The sequence below is a fragment of the Zosterops lateralis genome (assembly GCF_965231275.1).
Source record: "Zosterops lateralis genome assembly, chromosome: 2".
NCBI classification, from domain to species: domain Eukaryota; kingdom Metazoa; phylum Chordata; class Aves; order Passeriformes; family Zosteropidae; genus Zosterops; species Zosterops lateralis.
Genome location: NC_139763.1, coordinates 54,352,157 through 54,376,085, shown reverse-complemented (window position 1 = coordinate 54,376,085; position 23,929 = coordinate 54,352,157). Strand labels below are relative to the sequence as shown.

Sequence of the window (23,929 nt, the reverse complement as noted above, 5' to 3'; positions counted from 1 at the left end):
AGCCTCAAAATAAGTTTGCCCTTCCCCTTTCCAACAAGAACTTTAGATATTCCAAATCTTAAAATATCGTGGTTTATATCAGATTGTGAAAGAAAATCTTGAAAATTAACAGCTGTCTAGACAATACCACTAGTTTGCCTTTTCCTTATTTTCACACAAAGTCTTAGGTGTTAGAAGTGGACTCATATACTTCTGCCTATTTGGACTGATTATATTCCTGGTTTTTAGGATTATCACCAAGACAATTCTAAGAACTGTTATATTAAAAGCTTGCTCCCATCTTGATTTTGAATTTGTCTGCCCAACATGATGAATTAATTACTTTTCCATTCTCTGTCCTTAATTTCCATGCTTGTGGTTACAAACAGGATAATTGTTTCTCAAATATTTAGCTTTAATTGTGAAGGCAGCTTCGCCCTTAACCTTGTTAGAGTAATTGAATAGATGTGGCAAGAACAATGTTCCTCTCAAGAGACTCAGTCTCCATCGCAGTCAGAGAGTAAGTAATTTTGGAATAGATGCGAAATGAAGCAAAAACTTTTCTCAAAAATTAAAAAACCAAAAGCATATATATTTTCAATTTTCACTACAGCAAAAACTCAACAGCAGGGTGCTTCAAGGCACCATACAAAGACCAAGTCTTCAAAATGTATTAATTAATGTTAAAAAAAGAAGTGAACAGCAATTTAGCAAAATTTACAAATAACAAGAAAATTCTGTTGACTAAATCCAAATAAGAGAGGAAACCTGAGAAAAAATTGACTCAGGGATATGGGTGGCCATTTTTAAAGATATGAAAATAATTTATTTAAATGCAAATAAGGCCTATTGAGGAAACAAAAAATCAAACAAAAAGAAACCCAAAAACCCCCGAAACAAAAATAAAACAAAGAAACCTAAACCTGTAACAGATCATTTGTTTTATCAGAAATGTAAATTACTAGCACCATCTTATGAAAAACACCTGGGTCTCATTGCAGACAGCTCAATGTAGAGCCCTCCTTGATGAGCAGCTGCACTCAAAAAAGCACATAAAATTTTCAGATGCATAAGAAATGAGGTAGAGAATAAGTAAGAAAGAAAATATGTCATTATATGAATCAATAATTTTCTCTTCTCTGGAAGAATGTGAAATACTGGTCATCACATCACAAAAAGACATTACTGAATTAGAAGGTATTCAGAAAAGAGTGATTGTGGTAATTAGGCATATAGAGACGCCTTCATATGAAAAGACTGAAAAAACTGGAATTGTTAACTTTAGGAAGAAAAAAAAAAGATGAATAAAGAGGGATATGATGAAAGTATAAAAATGGTAAGTGGCAAACAGAAAATAGATCAGGAGCTTCTGTAGTCCTGTGTCTCATAATTCAAGAACAAAAGGGCACTAAGTGAAAGTGAAAAGCAGCAGCTCCAAATCTGATAAAAGAACATACTTTTTAATGCAGCACATAATTAGATTATGGAATTCAATGCCACAGGATGTCACTGATGTCAAGACCTTACCAAGACTCAAAGAAAGACTTCACACTTACAACTCTTGATATTCTTGGGAATTTTATGCTAACTAACTGTTAAAAGGTTTTGAAAGAGAGGTTATGTGCCACATTTCATGTTTTAAAAGACAATAATTAAAAAAAGAATTTGGAGAAAATTCCCTCTAAGTGGATTTTTCCATCTCTGGCTGTTTGATTATTTTGTTCTTTTCTTTGCTTGTTATGTTGGCATTTTCACTTGAGACATCTGGGCAGTCTTGGAGGGAGGCTGTGTAATAATGAATCACTATTCTGTTCTAATTACTATTATTCCAGTACTACCCCAGTATCTTAATATCTCCTATAAGATCTTAGTATTAGGACCTTGGGCTTCTCTTTCACAGAGTAATTGTCTTATTCTCTATTGTATTCCACTCCATTCCAGTTAGCCAACTGGATTTGTCACCCATTGTCAATTAGTGTAACCATTGCTGTAAGCTATATAGCATTGTGCATGTGTTTGGAGCAACTGTGAAACTTCTACATGCAGAACCAAGTACATTTTTGCTGTCACAGCTATACAATTGATTCTGTGTGTCCCAATTGTCTTCTAGCCCTATCTTAACCTCCAGCTCTGCTACTGACATCTTGCTTCACATCCTGCAGCTGGAAAACACATGCAATGTCTCTAAATTAGAGGCACTTTAGTTTTTAAACTTCCTATTCTCCACAGCTTACTTACCACATTTTTCTCCTTTCTGTCTGCCTGGCTGCTCAGTGAGATAAAGTATTCTTGTTCCCATTTTGGTTGTTATACTATTTCTTTTCTAATTCATTAGCTTTTTTCTTTACTTAGCATTTTCTATATGAAGGCTTTCAGTACAGGTAAACAATGACAATCATAAGCATAAAAGAACTCCTCAGATCAGATCTGTTAAGTGAAAACAATCAAAAACAGAGTGTGAGAGATACTTGGTAGAAGCAAGATCACAGATTTTGAACAGCATTCTCAAACAGGTCCTCCTCCCATTGCTATTAAGTTCATTACATTCTCAAAGCTGGAGGGGAGGGAGGCAGGAAGAAAACCTTTAGGTATCTACCTATGTAGACAGCAAAATACCTGCTAAATTCTGTGGGGTTTTGGGGGTAACTACACAGTAAGTGAAGATACTGGGGGTTGGGGCACAGGGAGCACCTGTGCTTGCAGGGTCAGCTGGGGGCTGTACATGCCTTGAAGAGGAGCTGAATTCAGACAGTGCTTACAAACTGCACACCACAGAGAGACTGTGAAGATACCAAGGGGTAATATCTGAAAGGAGATAGGAAGCCCCGTGATAAGATGTGACTAGCTACCACACAGGAAAATGTGGCATGTTTTGTCTTCTTCTCTTCCTCAACAACTTCCATCACAGAAGGTTTTCAGGATTCAATGTGGCAGATTGCCAGATAATCCCATCAAATTTCTCCTTCCCACAAAAGGCTAGACCTTTAAAGGTCCCTTCCAACCTGGGCTGTTGAATTATTCTATGAATTGGCACTGTATGTATTAGTACACTGCTTTGGTACTGACTATTTCCCTGAACTTTCACATGCATGCCTCACTAACCAAACATAGTCATATAATTATTTGCTCTTTTTTCTATTTCAGGATAAAAATATTAAAGTAGCAAAAATAGATAATATTCTACCTCTCACAAATTGAGCTGGTATATCACATACAATGCTACAAAGCACCATGCAGATTACATATTTGTGTTGTCTTTGGGACATCCACATTGCACTCACCATATGGTTTAGATATGCCTGAGGGTTTACAGTTCGTCAGCAAGACTGGTTTTAGGCTGAGTTCAATCCACAGGACTGGTATGACTTACTGATGACACTCAGGCATAAATATGCTATTGTAGTACCAATATTCAATAGCAAAAGAGGAGGAGCTGGTTAGCAACAGTAAGGAATTTAATTTTAAAAGCCTAGAAGGAATGGATCCTATATTATGTGGGATAATAAAAAGCATGAATACTGCTAGTCTCACAGGAATATGAGAGGTTTTTTTTTCCAAACTTGGAGTATTTACAAACACAAACTTCAAATAATTAGTATGTTTATTGTTCTTCACCTTTTAAATGCTTAATACTTAATTCTCATTGATTACAATTCCTCTATCATGAAACAAGGAAATATCTTTAATTTGAAAGACGCTTACTAGCGAAATGGTGCATTGTATTTTTTCTTTTTAAGTACTATTAAAACAAAATCAAACTGAACAAACAAAAAACCTAACTGACGCACGAATACTGTATTTTCACCCATATTTTGGCCATTTTATTTTACTAAATCTCACCTAGTTTTAACTTATTTTCTTTCTTGAAAATTCATATTGTGAAAATAAGTAGGAGACCACCTGACCAGGAAGAGCAGATTTACCTAAATGTTCATTATTTTGCAACAAAAAGTTTTCACCTGGATGTTTATGCTTTTCTTTCGAGTCTGCCAGCCTTCTTTTTGAAGTTCTCTGTTCTAAATATTCTCACCAGTTAAAAAACATGGCCTGAAGTCAAGAAACATTTTTCATATGAACAATTGACAGAATTACTAAAAACTGTTCTAACTAATATGCTTTCCCCTTCTTGGCAAAGAAAAATAAATGTCACTCATCTATTAAAACAAAAGATAAAATATTTCATTATGGCCATGTGAAATTAAGTTTCCCATATTACGTCACTCACATTACACAAATGCATGTTATCTTCCTGTTTTGCATAGTGAAGCTAAACAACACATTTTTCCTATATCTCATACTAGGTCTGTGTTCTTTTGTTATGAATTGTGTCTGGTATAGACAAAACAACTTCTTTTACCATTAAAGCAATCTTCTTGTCTTGAAAATTTGAGTAGATTACATAGAAATGTGCGTGGAATGAAATGCGGATATGATAGATTTCATTATTTTAGTTTAAAAAAGATCACTTTATTTTGTGTCACTGTAGGGCTCTTGGTTTTTTTGAAGCCACTGTATACTTGATAATGAACTTTAGAAGGAGTACCAGTGAATACCATTCCATCTGCTTCCATTATGGTAAATGTCTTTCAAAAACAGAAAAGAGAATTTGTGCCTATTTTAAAAGACAAAAATTAATGTGCAGAATGTAATAAGACCCCATTCAGCACTTCTGAAAAGTGAACCTTCTAAACCTGGAATTTCACTTATGCAATTGCAAGTTAGGTATCAGGAGTAAAGGTGAAACTAAGAGACCCTCTTAAAACAACAGCCTACAGGGGTTTATGTTCTCCAATCTATTACAACTTTATCTATATAACAGAGAAAATCATTCAGTCCTGTGCAGAATTCACATGCTTGCTTGTAACTTTACACATTATTTGGGATTTGGCATACATGACACTTTATCCTCAAACCAAAAGTGACTTTTTTTCCCCTTCAGTGTAGATATTGAGTCATGCTTAATGGTTCTGAATTGGTTTCCTTAAGGCTGAAAAGCTCCTTTTTTTCTCAGACATTTCAGTCAGGAATGGTGTGGTTGGAAGGCAGAAATGACAAAGAATAGCTTTTTTTTATTTTGAAGTTTTCATGAGGACATAAGCCACATTTCCATGAAAATAGTTAAACAATCAGAAAAGTTTAAACATTCCTAATATTAAGGCTAAACATAACTAATACCTAAGTATAGTTATAAATGTAAATTGCACTTAACACCAGTATATGATATGGTTTATGCATCTATACCTTTAAAAAAAGAAATCCTAAAATAAACCACAAGGTCCCAGCAATAGCAAAGATATTAACAATAACAAAGATAATAACAAATTCTCTGTTTCTATTGTCCTAGCATAAATTTATCTCCAGATATTACTGCATAGAATCTAAGGTGTTACTACTCCCTTTGTACACATTAAAATTTCCCAGTATTAAAATACAAGTAATATCAGATTTGTAAAGGTTTCCACAAAACCTCTCATATATCAAAATCAGCCTCTATTCAGGATTCCAAAGAGAAGAAGGGTCCAAAGGTGTGAACCCTTATCTATATAATTAATCACATGATATTCACTATTTCCATATAAGTAAGTAATTGCTTAAATAAGGTGTTTGTAGGATGAGATCTGAAATTGTTGATTTTGGTCTTAGCCAATAGTTTATGCATGTATAGCTTTCTATTTTTAGTATAATTTTAAATTTAAAATTTTAAGTCCTTTTACATTTATCCAGGAAGGTCAGTTTTGGAAATTTTAAGTTTACAAGAGGAAATTCTAAGTTTATAACAGGCATTATAATGTGGTCATCATGTGCTCTGCAGTGGACAGTTACTGCATAAAATATCTTGGATTTTTGTTTCCCCTGAGATTAAAATTGCTAATAAATGGAATTATGAAAATGTAAAGAAATCTCTGATTGCTAATAAGCTAATAAGACTTTTATAAACCACTGTGGAGATAGACATTCTAGATCCTTCTTTTCCTTAGTTCATTAAATTCAGTGGATTTTCAGTTCATGGTAACCAGAGCTTTCTCTTGAACTATTCTTCTTCATTTTCCTTCTAATCTCTGAAACTGTCAGTGTTCAGACATAAGAACATTTTTTTCCACCTCATTCATTTTTTCCAAAAGATCCCTAAGTACAAAGCAGACAATTACTTATCCAGAGATGGATGAAAGTGGACACTATTGTCACATTATTAGTAGATTTGTAGATGATACCAAGTTGGGTGGGAGTGTTGCCTGTTGGAGGGTAGGAAGGCTCAACAGAGGGATCTAGAAAGACTGGATCAATGGGCTTAAGTTAATTGCATGAGGTTAAATGTGGCAAAGTGACAGGTTCTGCACTTAGGTCACAATAATGTCATTCAGCCCTACTGTTTTGGGGAGAGATGGCTGGAAAGCTGCCCAGCAGAAAAGGACCTGAGGGTGCTGGTTGACAGCTGGGGAAAATGATCCAGCATGTGCCCACTGGCCAAGAGTGCCAATGTCATCCTGTCCTGGATCAGCAATAGTGTGGCCACCAGGACCAGGGCAGGGATTATCCCCCTGTGCTTGGCACCCGTGAAGCCACTCCTCAGATCCTGTGTTCAGTTTTGGGCCTCTCACTACAAGGACATTGAGGTGCCAAAGGGTGTCCAGAGAAGGGCAGACTCTAGTTAAGAGTCTGGAGCACAATCATTACAAGGAGCAGCTGAGGGTGCCAAGATTGTTTAGCCTGGTAAAAAGGAAGTTCAGGGGTGACCTTATCACTCTCTACAAATACCTGAGAGGATACTGTAGCCAGGTGGGGACTGCTCTCTTCTCCCAGGTGAAAAATGATAGGATAAGAGGAAATGGCCTCAAGTTGTGCTGGGAAAGGTTTAGATTGGATACCAGGAAAACATCTAAGAGAAAGGGTTGCCAAGCATTTAAACAGGCTGCCCAGAGAAGTTGTTGAGTCACCATTTCTGAGGGTAAGACATGCAGTTATGGCACTGACAGACATTGTTTAGTGATGGACTTGGCAGTGCTGGGTTAACAGTTGGACTCAATGATCTTAAAGGATCTTTCACACCTAAATGATTTGGATTCTGCAAAGTTCTGACATGGGGTGAAGGAATAGAGAGTCCTAAACATGTCATAGTCTGATTTTTTTTCAACATCTAGAGGGAAGGTATATTTGGAGTATAGATATTATGTCCTTCACTCAAGTATTAAAAGAGCTGAGACTCAGAATCACGTAGTCGTAAGTATTCCAAGTGAATTAATCTGTTGGAATTTTAGCTATTTGTGCAAAATTATATCATTCTGATTAGTTACTAAGTTCTGCAATTCCTAAGTGCTAACACAGGCTGCATTTGCCACACAATAAGTCCAAAGCCAAAGAATAACCTCTCTGCGGTAAATGAGACGGTGGCTGAAGACCTGAGAGCTGGAATTTGGCCAAATTGAAGATTTGTATAGGACAAACAGGGTTGAGAAGTAATCTTAATCAACAGTGGACAATTTTTGACAAAGATTATAAAAAGATGTTATTGATCTTGTCAACCTTAACATTATCTCACACTCTCCTTAATTACTATGGCCAAATTAGAAGTAGTATCTCTTATTAAATCGTTCATGCCAACCAAATTTCCATACAGTTAATTCCAAATAATGAATACCTTACAGAAAAACCTTTATTCATAACTTTGTACACTTTTAACATATTTTTCTAAAACAGTGGTTAGAACTGTGACTCTTGACTTTAATAGAAATCAGTAGAAGGTGTATGTTGTCCAAAAGAAAATTAGCATTTAGTTGATTCCTTACTTTGGTGTGTGCTACTTCTCTACCAATGCCTTCTAATGTCTTGGGCAATTTACAGATTTAGTTTTCACTTAAGCGAGGCAGTTGAAGTGCTAGATTAGTCCCAACATTCTGTGAACTATCTGTAGCTGTTCCAAGCTACTTCTTGCATGGGCAGTATTTTAGTTTTGCAACAGCTGTTGGCCTACTTAGACTGTATCTAGTGATCCCCTGAAAAACATAAACAACCTGGCTTTATAAAGGAATCAATGATTCACCTATAACAACTTCTTTTTCAACAGGTTTAAATACAACATTACAACACTTTTACAATAAAACTATCATCGTTCATTCTGTGTGGTTTTTTGGATATATTCACCAACTTCTAATTTGGAAAATTCTATCTTTTTGTTGTACTGTGAATTTAAATTTAGCCCATTGGCAAAGAGAAATTAACCACACAACTTCACAAGAATCTGAAGTAGAGAGAACAAGTCTCTGAGTGAAAGAATAGAAAGACGAATGAAATGCATACATAAGAGAAAGCAGCAACCAAAAAGGCAAAACACAATTATAAGGAAGGATTTCAAGGAACAGAATTACATTTAAGTCATTGTTTGGGAAGGCCGTTATTTGCTATTTTTAAGAGCAGCCTAACTATACACAAATATCTATGACAATTTATTAAACATCCCCCAAGTGTCACCATATGTACTCAACCTGTCACTCTCAAGGTGCTCTGCTGCCCTCAAAGAAAGTAAAAGCATTTTAATAAATAACCAAGGTGCAAAATCACATTTCACTTTGAGGAGACTTTCCTACTACTTTACTCTCAACAGAGAAGTTGGAGGTCCTTTCAAGTAGGGGTCATTTCCTATGTGCTTGTAGAACAAAGGGCTCCATAGGAAATGGTTGCAAGAGCTCTGCCTCGGCTTCTCCTCAGTCAACAGAAACTATACTGTGTAACCTTCCCCAGGGTAGAGGAGAGGATTCACAAGAGTGAATTCTCTCAGCTTGAGCATGTAAAACTTATTATAACTGTGACAGAAATCTCATTTTCCAAGCATACTCTCTCTCTTGCAAAATATACAAGGTTTAAATTCAGATGCAGTCAACATCTCATTAATGACTCAGATCAAGAGCTGCCATTGATCATTAAAACATAAATGCAGAAAGTTCTAAATCTTAAAATGACAGAACAGCTATGCATTTTGGGAAATGAGAGGAACTGTGACTATAATGTAACAATCCATGAATATTTTCTCCTTACTGTCTAGGCATTGCTGAGATTTTCTAGGTAATATGAAAAGAATAACATAGCCTTTATATGACATTTTCAAACTATCTGTTTAAAAAGAGAGAAATAGTCTGTGCTTCTCTTGATGTCTATCATACTCTGCTTTCTTGACATGTGTGTGGTTTGCTTTCATTCTGCAAAGAGTTGCTTTCAAAAAAACCCCAAAACTTTAACAGCTTATCCCTTTATTTTTAAAACACAAGATTTTGTGAATCTCATTCTAAACATTCTCTAAAGGAACATATCTTACTGGAATACAAAGTTTGAAATACAGGGGCAATTTTACATAAATGAACATAAACCACCACTTGCTAGTAAGGGATTAGAATGTGAACTGGGCACCAGCTGCAGGTAATGGCCACTAGTGGGACTCACTGTCTTCATCATTTATCATCACAAAAAATGCATCTGGCAATTAAAGATACGGAGTTAAATAAAAGAAAAACCAAAAAAATAATCCAACAGAAAAGAAATCTGGTTGTCACCATTGTAAATCCCCATATATTCATAAATAAGAAAGTAATCTCTATTTCAAATTTATATTTAAATCCTGTGTATTTAATGGAAATTGAGAATGATTCCAACAAAGAGTCCCATCCCACTATTTAAAAAAAAAAAAAAGTTTAAAAATATTTTCATTCTAAATTTCACTCATAAACCCACAATTTGGAACAGGTGTTTATGAAATCTTCTCAATTTCATGTGACATGCAATATGTGATCTGATTGTAACAAAATAATAGCCAATCAAATAATTGTCAAGTACCTAAAATGGCTCTGTATTGCAAATGAGTTCTTTGTGAATTCAACCAGAATTACCAAGTGACAACTCAAAATGTCTGTGATAAAGAAAGTGCAACTGGAGTTTTGCACAGCAGTAGTACTAGCTGTCTAGGTGGGCAGAATTTAGAGGAAAGCTAAGCACTTCCAAACCAAAATAATGGGAGTGTGTGGTGGCTAACAGTCTGGACACCAGGTGCCCACAAAAACTGGTCTATCACTCCCCTCTTCATTGGGACAGATGAAAGAAAATATAATGTAAAGCTCATAGGTCAAGATAAGGACAGCAAGATATTACTCAGCAAGTACTGTCACAGGCAGAACAGACTGGAGTTGGGGAAATTACCCAAATCCATTACCAATCAAATAAGAGTTGTATAATGAGAAGTAAACACAAATCTTAGAGACACTTCCTTCCATACCTCCCTCCTTCCTGGACTTAACTTTAACTTTATAATCTTTACCTCTTCCTTCCCCCAGAACGGGGACCACAGGCTGTGGTCAGTGCTTACCCCTCAGGGGGAGAGCACCACACACTGTTCCCCATCTCCAGCATGGTTTGCTTCAGACAAGAGACAGTCTTCCATGAAATTCTCCTGTGGGAGCATTCCCATAAGATGCAGTTCTTCAGCACCTGCTCCAGCATGAGTCATTGCCACAGGGTGTAGTCCTCTTCAGAACAGGTTGCCAGTGTGGGTCCCCCAAGGAACAGGTCACAACTCCTGTCAGCAAACTTGCTCCAGCATGGGCTCCTGTCTCTCCATGAACCCACAGGTCATGCCAGGAGCCTGCTCCAGCACAGGGTCACAGCTTCCTTTGGGCATCCAGCTCCTCTGGCATTAAGTGCTCAGTGGGTTGCAGGGGCACAACATGGTCTGCGCCATGGACTGCAACAGAGTAACTTTTTCCTCTTCTTAAATGTTGCCAGAGAGGTGTTACCACCATCACTGATGTGTTTGGCCTTTAATCGACAGTGACTCCATCTTGGAGCCAGCTGGCATTGGCTCCGCTGGACAAAGGGAAAGTTTCTGGCAGCTTTTCACTGAAGCCACCACTGTAGCCACCCACACTATCAAAACCTTATCACACAAACCCAATACAGGGAAAAAACAACACACCTCTCGCAGGCGTCAAGCCATCCACCTTAGAAAGCTCACCAACTCACCTGCCAGATGTGTTGAAATGTCATTTTAAGGAATAATCTAAGGTAAACTCCTTCCTGCACAAGTCCAAGTCTCTACAGCAAGTATCTCTCTTAAAAAATTACTGGTTTTTTTTTTTTTTTTTTTTTTTTTTTTTTTTTTTTTTTTTTGTGTGTTTTTTTTTTTTTAATACACTTTACAGCTTGGCAATGTAAATTTTACCATATTTTGGTGTTACTTTGTGTTAAAGAAAGACAGGACCAAATCAGGCCTCCAAAGTTGTTCTTCATAAACTCCCTGCAATGTAATTGGCCCTATCTGGTTTTAAATGAAAAGCAGCACATAAATGGTAGGACCTTGGGGAAGAAAAAATTCTTTGAAAAGAGAAAATAAACGCAAATTAATGAACAGTACTTATCTAGCCACTACAAATTAGAAGTCCCTCCTTTTTCTATTTACCTCAAACTGAATCACAGTTATTATTTCAATATATTTCCGAGAACAACTAGTGTGTGTATGCTTGAGGGCTCTGTACCGGAAGACTAAGGAAAAACCAACAACAAGCTGCAGATTTATGATGCATGAATGAAGCAAATGTTTGTCACATGGCTGAAAAAGCCTCTCATCTCTTACCGCTAGACTTGTTTAGCTATTATTCAGTATTTATCCTTTCCCTCGCAATCCAGAAAAACAGGAAGATCCTTGAACATCCTCTCAATTCCTTCTTGACTTGTAGGTCTTTACATACCTATCAACAAGCCACAGCCTCAGGAAGCTTTCTGTCTCTGTACACCAAGTAATATTGGCATGACTAGCATAGTAATTCTGTTTCAGGCATTTGGCTTAACCATCTTCATTGCAAACAAATTGCTTAATGGCTTTGGGTAGCAAACACACACAGAGCTGTGCCAACAGATCGAAAAATAGCTGAGTAGGTATGGCTTGTGATCATATTTATTGGCATTGCTTTTAAAACCTCTTCTGAATCATCATTTGCATCATCATCTAAGTCTGATCTCTTTTGTTCAGCAACTCAATGCTTATTACCTGTTTGTTCTAAAACCAAAAAGAAATCAAAAGTCAGGCCTTGGTTCCTCCATTCAAAAGCTTGAGAATCAATAAAGATGTATAGGAAGAGATTCATTACCTTCATTAACAACATAGTTGAAAGGAGCAAAGCTCCCTAAAAGTAGAAGAAGACAGGGAACAGTTCATCTATCAAGAACATAAATACATAAAATGACAAAATCTGGCAGCACACACAGGCATCACAAGACCAAATCCCTTTGGGCTAAAGCGCTTTAAATATTTCTATAAAGTAACAGAGATTGGATAGGGACTCAAGCAAACCTCTCCGTGTATGGCAAGTGCTGAATGAATATGCTTGGAATTTATACCAAAATGATGTATTAAATATTATGTAAGAAAAAAATCATGGCTTTGAAGCATGGCACAAGTGCAACAGTCCACTTAGTTTTTCATATACTGAAATAATTAGTGCAATTGTGTATATTTTAACTTGAACATCTTGCCCTTGATGGGGAACTTACTTGCTGTTTCTGTTAGGAGAAACAAAGGAGTCATAGAAAATTTCCTTCACATATTCTTGTTTACTTAGAGTAAATATCAGGACACCTGACTTGGTCTAAAAATTGGACACAAAATACAGGTTTCCTAATCAGAAATAAAACATGAACAGCAATAAAAGCCTGAACCTAGAATACAGAAAAATCTTGGTGAACTTTTTTGTATTTTGTAAATATTGTTGGTGGATATTTTGGCATCTTCACCTCTAAATGCCCATGACTACTGCTCGTGCTTCTAGCCACTCACCTTCCCAGCTGCAGCCAATAAATCCACTGGCCTCTGAATTTATAGGAATAGGTTTTATTTCTTCAGGTAGGAAGGTACAAGTTCTGCCATGCAGCCAAACACTTTGCAGCACAGTTTCTACTGTTTCCAGCAGTGACTACATAAAAAAGTATTTAATTGCTCCTTCTGTGCAGCCCGAGGAAGTATAGTGAGCCAGCCTAGCCACCAATTTAACTAGGTCTGTGAGCAAACTTAGAGATCAAGGTCAAATAAATTAATTTAACCCTGTTTAACAGACCAGTCAGTTCCATTGACAAGGTCTTCCCCTAACTACCAATTTTTTTCTTTCTTTTTTTGACTGCCTTCTGGATTTGATCCACTTCTGAAAACCAAGCTTGCTTTTTTTCTTTTCTCCATTTTTTTTTAAATTGCTCTTTCTTTTCTTATTTCATCTGTTTGTTTTTGAGGAGTATTTTTTCCCCAAAAATGAAAAAGATCCAGTAAATCCTTATCTTTACATATGGACTTTAATATATATATATATATATATATAGATATATAATATGTTTTATATGTGTGTATATATATAATAAGTGTATATATATACACATATAGCCTGGAAGCCCAAATTTTTAAGACTAATTCTCTGTAATATTTTGGATATTTTTGTGGATTAACCTATAATATGAATGTCTCACATAGATGTAGGGAAAGAATATATGTCTTGAAAAATTTATCCCAGAATATTTGATGATATATTTCCAAATTGAACATATGCTTCTGACCACTGACTTCTAACTCCTGTCTATACTAGTAAGGAGACCTTGTTTGAGTGAGTCATCAAAAAACTCAGCATAGTTTTCATCCAAACACCAAACATTCCTGCAGTGTGAAGAAATTATTTGTTGAAGAAGGCTACAGCAGCTCAGAATATTTTAAATTCACATGGTAAAAACAAACAAACAAACAAACAAAAATAGAATCACATTTCTGTTAAATGTGTAGTAACTACTGATTTTTCAGTCTTGGAATTTGCCTAGACCATTAACAATAATTAAATAAGTTTCTCATGTTTACTCTGTTTTAATATTGGTTTAGGTGTCCAGAGGAAAATGGCAATGTTTAATATTTAAATATCAAACACTTCGATTAAACATTAGTGTGTTAAACTAATATTAAGGAAAATTGAAAAAGCATTCATAGAACTGACTATACGTCTTTTGGGTTTCAAGCGCCGAACATGCTTTGAAATTTGACATGTAAGCATTTTTTCAAACAGTAGCTTGACCCCAAGCTTACAAATGCGAATTGTAATTAAGAAGAAATATTTTTATGTCTGTACTTAGTGCTGTACTGTGCAAAAATATGCATGTTTACCATCAAAAAGAATCTGCAGGATTCTGACTAAAATGAGATATGAGCATAGCAGCTCAAAGAGGAGAAAAGGTACTCAGCATCAAATCACCTTACTTACTCTCTCAAACGAATTGTTAATTTACACTCTCTTTAATCTCCTAGAAATAAATGGAATTCCTTCATAGTAAATATTAAATGGATAGGCCTCTCAGTCAGGTCTGCCACTTTATAAATACCTTTAAGGAATTTCCTTAAAATCTACTCGGTGGGGTCTAAAACAGCTTCTACGCCTTGGAGCCATTATACCTTCTCTTAATATTAATTTTCTCCCTTTCTTCAGAAATAGTATTCTATATCAATCTTATAAGAGTTCAGTTCTGTTTCTCCTGAAAAACCTCATCACAGTAGTTTGAACTCAAAAAAAAAAAAAAAAAAAAGGGAAAAAAAAGGAAAAAAACCCGCAAAACCAACAAAAAACCAACCAACCACCACCAACAACAAAACAAAACAAAACAAAACAAAAAAACAAAACGAACACAAAAAAAAAAAATTAAAAAAAAAAAAAAGAAAACTACAGGGATTTTTCAAACAAATAAACAAAAAAAATAACAAAACCCCAAAACCAAACCAAGTGTTCACCAAATAAGTAGAGTTCAGACTTTGAGTGATTTGATTATTGCAAAACAAGTCCAAAGAGGTTTGGATCCCCCCCACCCCCAAAAAAAGAAACAAAGAAAAACCCAAAAACACATGAAAAGCACTCCCTAGAACCCAGCTGTTTTCAATCCTGAAATACTACAGGGATTCCAGACAGGGATAAACATCAGTTGCCGGGGTGCAAATGTAAAAGCCTACACATTTGTTCATTTATATCATAGTTGCAAATTATCTAAGTGCAATTTCCACTGTATTAAGGAGACAGCATATTATGCTTCTAGCTTTCAGTCAGGTTTAATAAAGAGAAATTCTTTTACTGAATGAACAGTACCCCTCGGCTACTTTTAAAATAATCCATTGAGAATAGTGCAATATACCATACATTTATTAAAAGTATTATGTATCCTTAAGGAAATACCCCAAAGAAGCATTGCCTACATTTTTTCACATATATGGAATAAAAATGCAAATACTCCAAGTTTAGAGGTTGGATGTTTTTGGTGGGATGCTTTGAGGTTTTTTTGGCTTTCATTATTGACAACAGTAAAAAGATTGTTTAAGACTAGCTGTGTCAGAATTTTGGATACCAAGTGTGACAGACTCTGCAGGTGTACAGTGCTTTCCTTATTGATACAAATTGAATCTGAACATAGCAATTTATTCAGCAAATCAAACCAATCACTGCACTGCAGCTTTCTCTTTCAGCTCTCATTTCCCAACCAAGTACTCTTAACCATTTTGCTGTATTTGCTTTACAGCAAGGTTTCAAGTGATATTATATGTTGTTTTATGGTCAGAGTATAGGGGTTTAAAATTTTTTAAAGACTGTTATGCTGCCATTAAGTGCTACATCATTCACACCTGTCCCATACTATTTGCTTGTCTCCAAACACACTACCATTAAATGTATTTCTCTCCATGTTCCCCCAGGAGAAAACTCACCATTGTTACCCATGCAAAGCATCTAAAGAGCTTACAAGTAATTTTTTTTCTAATTAACTGTAAATATTTGTCCTAAGAACAAGATTATCTCAAATCCTTCTTTTTAGTTGTTAATCTTACTTAAAAAAGAGGTTCTTTAATGCATCTGTGCTCTATGTTAGTTTGTTAAAAATACTTAAGCTAACCAGTCCTCCAAAATAACAAAATTATTAAAGAATGAAAATTAATGCCAGATTGCCCAAAAGATAAATTAGGAAAGAGAAGGAACCAACTCAGGAAAAGAAAAGTAAGGCAGACAGCTAAAGTGGGAGAAAACAATCCTACTGTGTTGAGCCAATATATAACCCTGGATTAATAGTTAGCCTTGGCAAGGCTCAAATGTGAAGATGCTCACATCGGGCAACCCAGACCTGCTGCTACCAGAGGTTGTTGCTATGGTGACCAGTGACAGTCAGCCAACAGTAAAATGAATTTAGAAAAGATAGCTAGGAAAGACTGAAAGGAAGAAAGAAAAAGGAAAGGAAAAGTTTGGTGTCTGTAAGCAGACTCACAGTTCCATTGTCTGTCGCTTGCCCTAGTGCAGCAGAGGAATACATCTCCAAAATGGAGCCAAACTTCCACTTTACCTCCATGATAGTTGAAGTATATTCCTGCCTCTATGGGTTTCTAATTGAAAGAAATTATTGTCTCATTCATGTGACAGCTTTTCAGTGACTCAGCAATCCAGCAAATTCAGCTGCCTCTGAAACCCGTGTGGAACTGTTAGCTCATTGTTCTCATCTAAACTATTTAGAGGAAGCCTGGAGTGGCCCATTTCTGTCTTATGCCTTTAAATCAGGCTGGGGATGGTTCCATCCTGACATGTAAAAGGTTTCAATGGATGAAGTATTTGTCACTGAAACAAAAGGTGTTGGAACTTTACAAATCTAGTGGAAAACTCAGTTGATTTCTTTTTTCAAAGAACAAAGCAGAGACTGGCCGTTTTAAAAGCAAAATCTGCTTCAGAGAAGGCTAGCTGAAGCTGCAGTCAGTGGACCATAAATCACAGTGCCCATGCCCAGCTGTGCAGCACTGCATGGAAGAAAAGGTTTCGGATGGCAGTGTCTCTCGGCGATAGCTGCGGATGTGTGTGCCAGAGAGGTAGTTATTGTTGTTTACTTGCTGTGCTATCAACGTGGTATGCTAGAGAGCACACTTTTAGAAATCAGCATGTGTGCACTGTATTATCTTATCTCGCACAAAACATTGTCCCAGACCCCTGGAAAACTCCTGCTGGAGTACTGTCAGAAAGAGATAAAAATGAAGTACTACATCTGTTAAAGCTGAAGTGCTGAACTAGACTTCCCTACAAGTACCTTTTCCTAAGATTGACCGTACAGCACGATCAAGAGGAGGAAAAGTATTCAGCCCTCAAAATCTACACAGATATCTGAGTGTATGTGTTTTTCAAGCCTAGAAAAGGCACGAAGATGGGGAGAGGTGAAAGAACTGAGATAGAACAAACATGGAAGAAGTTGTTATCTTTAGAGATTAAATGTACAGAAAAGCTTGTACATAAAAGATGTTTTTACAGAAATAGCAGGCACAACCACAGTTTAAGAAATTGGCCAACTTTGTCTCCCCTTTCAGTTCAAGGAACATGAGGCTTCAAGCCACTTCACACACCCTTCTGAGATCATGACCAGGGAGAGTCACTTAGCCGTGCCCTGCTTTGTTTTCTCCATAAGTAAAATGGAAAAATACAGACCAAATCAGCCTTTTAAAAGTGCTTTCATATTTAAAGAAATGAAAAGTGCAAAGTGAGTGATAGATGTTGCTTGAGTAGATTAATACTTGGGTGATCAATATACATTATGAGACTACTCTTATTCATCATATTTCCCACAGCTGAAGGAATGCAAGAAATAACAATACAATGACTACAGCTGGTAGAAATGCCCCCAGTGAGAGCTGCCAAATTTTCTTGAACATAGGGGGAGCTGTGTTCTCATTTGCTTATACTTCGGTGTAACTTGAACTGCATAGAATCAAAATTATGCCTTTCATCTGAATCATATCAGCTTTTTATATTAATTTGTTGACTTAATTTCAATATTTCGGCGCATTTTTTAAATTGTTTCTGAAAAGGACAAAATTTAAACCAAAGTCATTTAGCTACTACTCATAATGAGAATTTTTCTAATACTTTCTTTAAAGAGCTTCTTGAAGGCTTTGACCTACAACCTAGTATTATGCAAAGAAAGAGAGCTGAGATCAGAGTTCCCTTTTGCTAGATCCATGAAAACAAGTCCAAACAGATTTCATCAAGTTACAAGTTTCAAAAGGTTATATGCACTCAAAAAACAGGGCTTTTTTTTTTTTTTTTTTTTTTTTTTTTTTTTTTTTTTTTTGTGCAAGAAAGCAAACTTCAGCTACAAGTATATGAAACATTCCTACAAGCACAAGAAGAAAAATAATATTGTAAATATTTGGAGAGCAACTTTGATAGTTTCAAATTTCAGACTTAAAACACTTCATCACAATCCCATCCACTATTACTAATAAGAACTCTAAAGTATAATTATCTGGCTGATTTTTACAGAAAATAGGCATTTGGTGGAAGTTCTTGTAGTCTCTTCATATTCAGAAAGGATAGAAGATATTTTTAATACATAAGAGCAACCTGTTATTTTTCACTAAGTAACTGACAATACTCACCAAAATTATTACAATCCATATAAAAAGCTGGATCATAAAGTACAGTAGAAGACAAAAAAGTAAACAGAATTCTTTCATGCAAAATCCCTTGCTTACTTATTTCTAACGCACTTGAAGCCATAGGGATAAGATCAGTGGTCTGAAACGATGCCCAAAGCAGACCCTCAAAGAAGCACACCGGCTACTCCAAGGCTTCTCAAACCTGCCATCCTCCTTTCTCAGAGGGCCTGAAGAAGACAAGGGTGGACAAAGATGAAGCTGTGAAGATTTTCACACTGGTGGAGTCAGTTCCTCCTCTCACAGATGGCTGCATCACAGTTCTCTTTACCATTCACTTCCTCTTTTGAGAGTTTCAAGGGAATTGTAAAAGTATATATCTCCAGAACATGTAGAATCACACTTATAAAAAAACAAGGAAAGAAAAAAAAAAAAAAAAAAAAAAAAACAAAAAAACCACACACAAAACCTGCAGCTCATAATATAAAGTTGTTCAGAGAGAACAGTTAATTTTATTAATATCTATATATCTTTGTTTGTGTGTCATTTCTTAACATTTTGTCATTGTTACACTAGACCTTCCCAAATGTAAATTGTTGCTTAAGTTGTTAAAAATCTTGGGGCAAATTAACATTCTATGCAATCAAAGCTAGACACAGAGATAAACAAAGGTGCACTCATTTATAAAAGAATGAGAAGGTAAACCAACAGCTGTAATAATTTTAGCTCCTAAGTGTAATGAAATCATGGTGATAATACATACACTTACAAAGGTAAGAACTTCCTAGTTAACTATCTGATCTAAAGCCAATGTTTCTTTAAAAAAAAGGAAAAAAATCCAGAAGTAACATTCATACAATACTGCTGGCAGTGCTAGAAATAAACATTACTTCTCAATAAGAAAAGCCTTTTTTTTTTTTTTTTTGCTCCTTTATTTCATTAAATAATGGAAACACCTGCTTCTTTTAAGTATCTTTGAAGTGTTTGGCACTAGTACTAATGCTTTACAGGAAAAAGTCCCAGTCCCCCTTTTTACTTTTAAAGTAAGAACATCCAGAAACCAGTCTTCTAGGAAAATTGGGTTTGCCTTTCCTGAATTCATTACTCATTGAAGTCCACCTAACACTAAAATAGTTCACATTATGCATGAAACATGAGAACAAAAATACTTTTTTACCTGCAGGAGGTCTGGTTCTGTCTTTATCCTTATTCATTTAAGGAACAATTACATGGGCTAGAAACTTTTGGTTATAGATCTTACCTCTCTATAGGTGCAAACTGGTGAATCTAAAGTTTGCAACAGGCTGTGAATTCAAATTGTTATATTCTTAGTATTTCTTCTGGAGAAGCTAGATCTTAATACAAAAGGTGGTTAGAAACTCAGAAAGACAGTCTTCAGCAGGAGTGAAGTGCAATTTCTGTATACCAGTTAGCTTAAGACAGTAGGAAAAAATAAAAGGAGTATCACTTCAGAAAACAAATTCACCTTTTTCATGTATTTTCTACTTAACCCAGAATAGGCATTTTATAAATATTTCCTATTTTTTTTTTTCTTTTTATTTCTAACTGAAAAGGAAACCACACATACACAAGCACAATATAAAGAAAAAGCAAAGAATCCTGGTAAAACCACAACAAGGAGAGAACAAAATCTAAAGGTGTTTTTTTTTGTTGGTTTTTGTTTTTTTTTTTTTTTTTTTTTTTTTTTTTTTGGTTGTTGTTGTTTTTGTTTTTGTTTTTGTTTTTTTTATGGAAACTTCTTAATTGTCTTACCTGCAGAATTCTCTGCTTAGTTACATGCCTGCCAGTCTCTATCTGCATTGGTGCTAGGAATCACAAATGGCCCAGCCTCTAAACCTAGTAATCTGAAAGTATGACCCCTAAAAAAATCAGTGTGATAATCTATAGCTTGCTGCCTTTTGCTTTAGCTGTCTGTTGCATGCTTTGATGAATATCTGCCCTGCAGGAAAAACATATGAAAATCACATCATGTGCAACTGGTTTGAACTGTTGTGCAACCATGGGACACTGAGCCACTCTGGGGAAAAAGTTAAAATGAACTACAGTGGATAAATGTCAATTTCATGGGTTTTGACATTGTATTATATTATATTTAAATTAAAAGAAACGCAATCCTGGTTCCTTCCTGCTCTGAGCCTGCTCATTTTTTTTTCCTTTTAGAAGATTCTGATAAAATGCACGATCATCCTCTGCTATGGCTGGCAATTCCTCTTTGGTGAAGACAGCAGGGTTTACATGATAAAATTTTAATGACCATGGCCCTGTATGGCAATGTGAGGTATCAATGCACTTTCAATAACGCCAGGCATCTGTGAGGACTGGCATCAGGTGACATTCCTATTGCAGAATGCTGCATGTCCTATAAGGCAGCGTCATGGAGATAGAGGCAGCACCAGAGAAAGAGCCATTGTAATGCAGCCATCGTACGGGTGAAATGAAGATTTATGAATCTCTGCCAGAGAAACTATATTATGGACTGTAAATTAAAATGGGGGCTTAACACACGGTGAACTACATGCTAGAGAGGCTGATTTTTAGATTGTCCTGTCTATTCAAGTTCAGGCAGCTGTAGATACCACCCCTTGTTAGGCAATCCCAAGCTCTCCATGACACCCAAACATTCTAGGTTTGAAAAGGCAACTGCCAAAGCTTTCATAGTCACAGCAAAAAATAAGTACTACTCAGTTGCTCAGGCAGGCAACTTGCAGCTCACTGTTGCAGAATGGTGACTGGGATATGGGGAGTTGATTCTCAGATGTAATTCCAATGCCTTCCATGGAGAGACTTTAGTTTTAATCCTCTGCAAGTCATAGTGCATTAAAAGCTCAAAGGACCACATTTTAGTCTCTGAATTACTACTGCTTCTCATAAAATCAGTCTTCTCAGATCTGCCACTGCACACTGGGAATACTTCCACCTGAATCATCAAATCCAAATAATTCAAATTGTTTTGGTGAGCATATTTTGGAAACCTCCTTAGGGATGAAAAAAAAAATGCAATTTTGAATTAAAAGAACTAGATCATAAGATGTGAAAAAAGTTTTTAAAAACTCACAGGAACAGCATACCTGCCCCCAAACCTGTATGATAGTGTGATAAATTTCACATTGCACTTTCCCTCTGCATATGCCAGTGTTTCAAGTAGGATGCAATGCAACCTGTAAGACTAATCTTGAAATATATTAAATATGCTACTGGTATATCCAATAACTAGTGTTTTCCCAGAAAAACAGTCCTGCATAGCACTTTTTCTGATAGACCATGGACCGAACACAATTATTTCCTTTCCATCCATCTAAACAAAAAGCTACACGTAATAAAACACAAAATAAATGTACTCATGACATATCTCAATTTGTCTGAGATGTTCCTTCCCTGCATTCTTTATTGTATTTTATATTCCTTTGGAAACTGACTTACACCCTTACAAAAGGGTAATTTGTCTTCGCCTCCTACCCTTAAAGAAAAAAAAAAAATCCCCTTGATTGTCCTGAAACAGGAAAAATAATACAAATTAACTTTCCTTTCTGCTTATTTGTACAATTTAAAATGATAAAATTCACTTCACACTTCAAAACTCTACAAGGACACTTTGCCTCAAGTGAAAGCAGTTCCACATGGACCACTTTGCGCTTGTCTAATGTGTAAATGTGCTGTTTTATGTTGAAGTAAGTTTAAGCAACTATGCGGTGCATATACAGCAACTCAGCTATCACTTGAGCCCCACAAGTGCCATGCCCTAAGGCATGCTACGGGCCATGATTCACGCGGCAAGCAAAGTATTTCCAGTGGACTCTCTGCAGTGGTACAGCAGAGAACAGAACATATATAATCTAGACCTGCCAAAGCAATATGTTCCAGAAAACACACTTTTTTTTTTTTTTTTTTTTTTTTTTTTTTTTTTTTTTTTTTTTTTTTTTTTCTGGAAGTCACAAGGGTAACACGTTGTGATTTCTTTTTTTTTTTTTTTTTTACTGTTTTGGCCACATTTTGAAGCACACAAAGTTCTACTACAAAGTTCTGGGTAAGAGGTCTGTTCTTTGATTTATTCGCTCTTTTCCATTAACACTTTTTGTTGGCTTTCCCAGAATAGGAATATTAATGACAACACACCACCATCTTCCCACAAGTGGTGAAGCAGTGCTGACAAATCCCATATGGGCATGACACTATGAATAAGGCTCCACAAAGACTGGTACCAGGCAGCACATAGCACTACTAATACACACTGTAACAATGCCAGTCTGAACTGCATCTCCTCAAGCAAGACAACAGCAATCTTCTAACTTGTGGAGTGAGGAAATGGTACCAGATAATTTCATGGCAGCTGGAACTGATCATCCCAATATCTCTTGCTTTAGTCACATACAACTGTAATTTCCAGTGGTGTGTGCCACTGTGCACTTGGGAAAGGGAACACAAACAAAACACTACTGGGTGTGAAGAGGAGATGCCACCTATTCATAACCACCATTTGCATCAACAGTTCTGCCTGTGCCCAGCTCTCCTGCCACTAGCCCAGACCTTGGGCTGATGCCCAGTATGGCCCCATCCAACCTCCAGGGAGGGGCTGATGCCCAGGTCTCAGGGTGCTCCTGCCACATTCCAGCTGCCCTGCCTGTTGCTCAGGCAACAGAAGCCTTGCCCTGGCCCCCCTGAGAGGACAATTCCAGCTGCCAGCCCCAGCCCACAGGAAGCCGCTGCCACAAGTAGCACCCAGGCAGCAACCAACGCCAGAGTACAAGAGATGGAGTGACCACAAATATCTATTTTAAAAAAGAAAATAAACAAAGAAATGGTCAAGGTTTGGGCAATTAATCAAAAAAGCTTCTCTTATAGTTTATGACAGATTTCTCATTCTAGTTTTGCAAGGCAAACTCTTTAGCTTCTAAATGACCAGAGTAATGCAAGATAAATCCAAGCATGATTTTTTTTTTAAGTGTTCTGGTTGATTTGTTTCCCAGAATAAAGCTCCTCACTGAGATGAAGGCCCCTTGTACACAAGCATCTACACCATGCATCTGTAATCATACCCTGTAAATGGCATCAGCAAAAGAAAGGAGTGACATTTTTTCCTCTTGATCACAACAGAATAAACAACATTTTAAAGGTTAAATTATTCAAATTCTACAGTTACCTGTAAAAAAAAGAAGACATCTCTACTGTACCTTCAGATTTCTTACATCCAATTATTTTGATTTTTTTTTATCCTGTTCCAGGCTTCCTGACTATTGCTGCTTAAGGGGCAAAATGAAAAAAAATGTGTTGTAACTAGAGGCAAGTCATTTACTTCTACTGATAGCTACAGCTCCGAATACAAGGCTTTCAGCTCAACTCGGAGAAGTTAGATGAACCACACAAGTTAGTAAAATGGAAACAGACAACACCTAAATGCATATCACAAAGACTTATGCACTAAAAAAAAAGCCCACTTGAGTGTCAGCCTTAACTATTTAAGGTCATACAAATGTCAGAGGAAGAAATATGCCA

General features: G+C 36.3%; 1 protein-coding gene across 2 annotated transcripts in view; it reads right to left on the bottom strand.

The window, feature by feature from the left end:
• The window catches only part of PCDH9 (protocadherin 9), a 669,308-nt gene that overhangs the window by 493,152 nt on the left and 152,227 nt on the right, over nt 1-23,929 (bottom strand). The gene's annotated exons all lie outside the window — the stretch shown is intronic.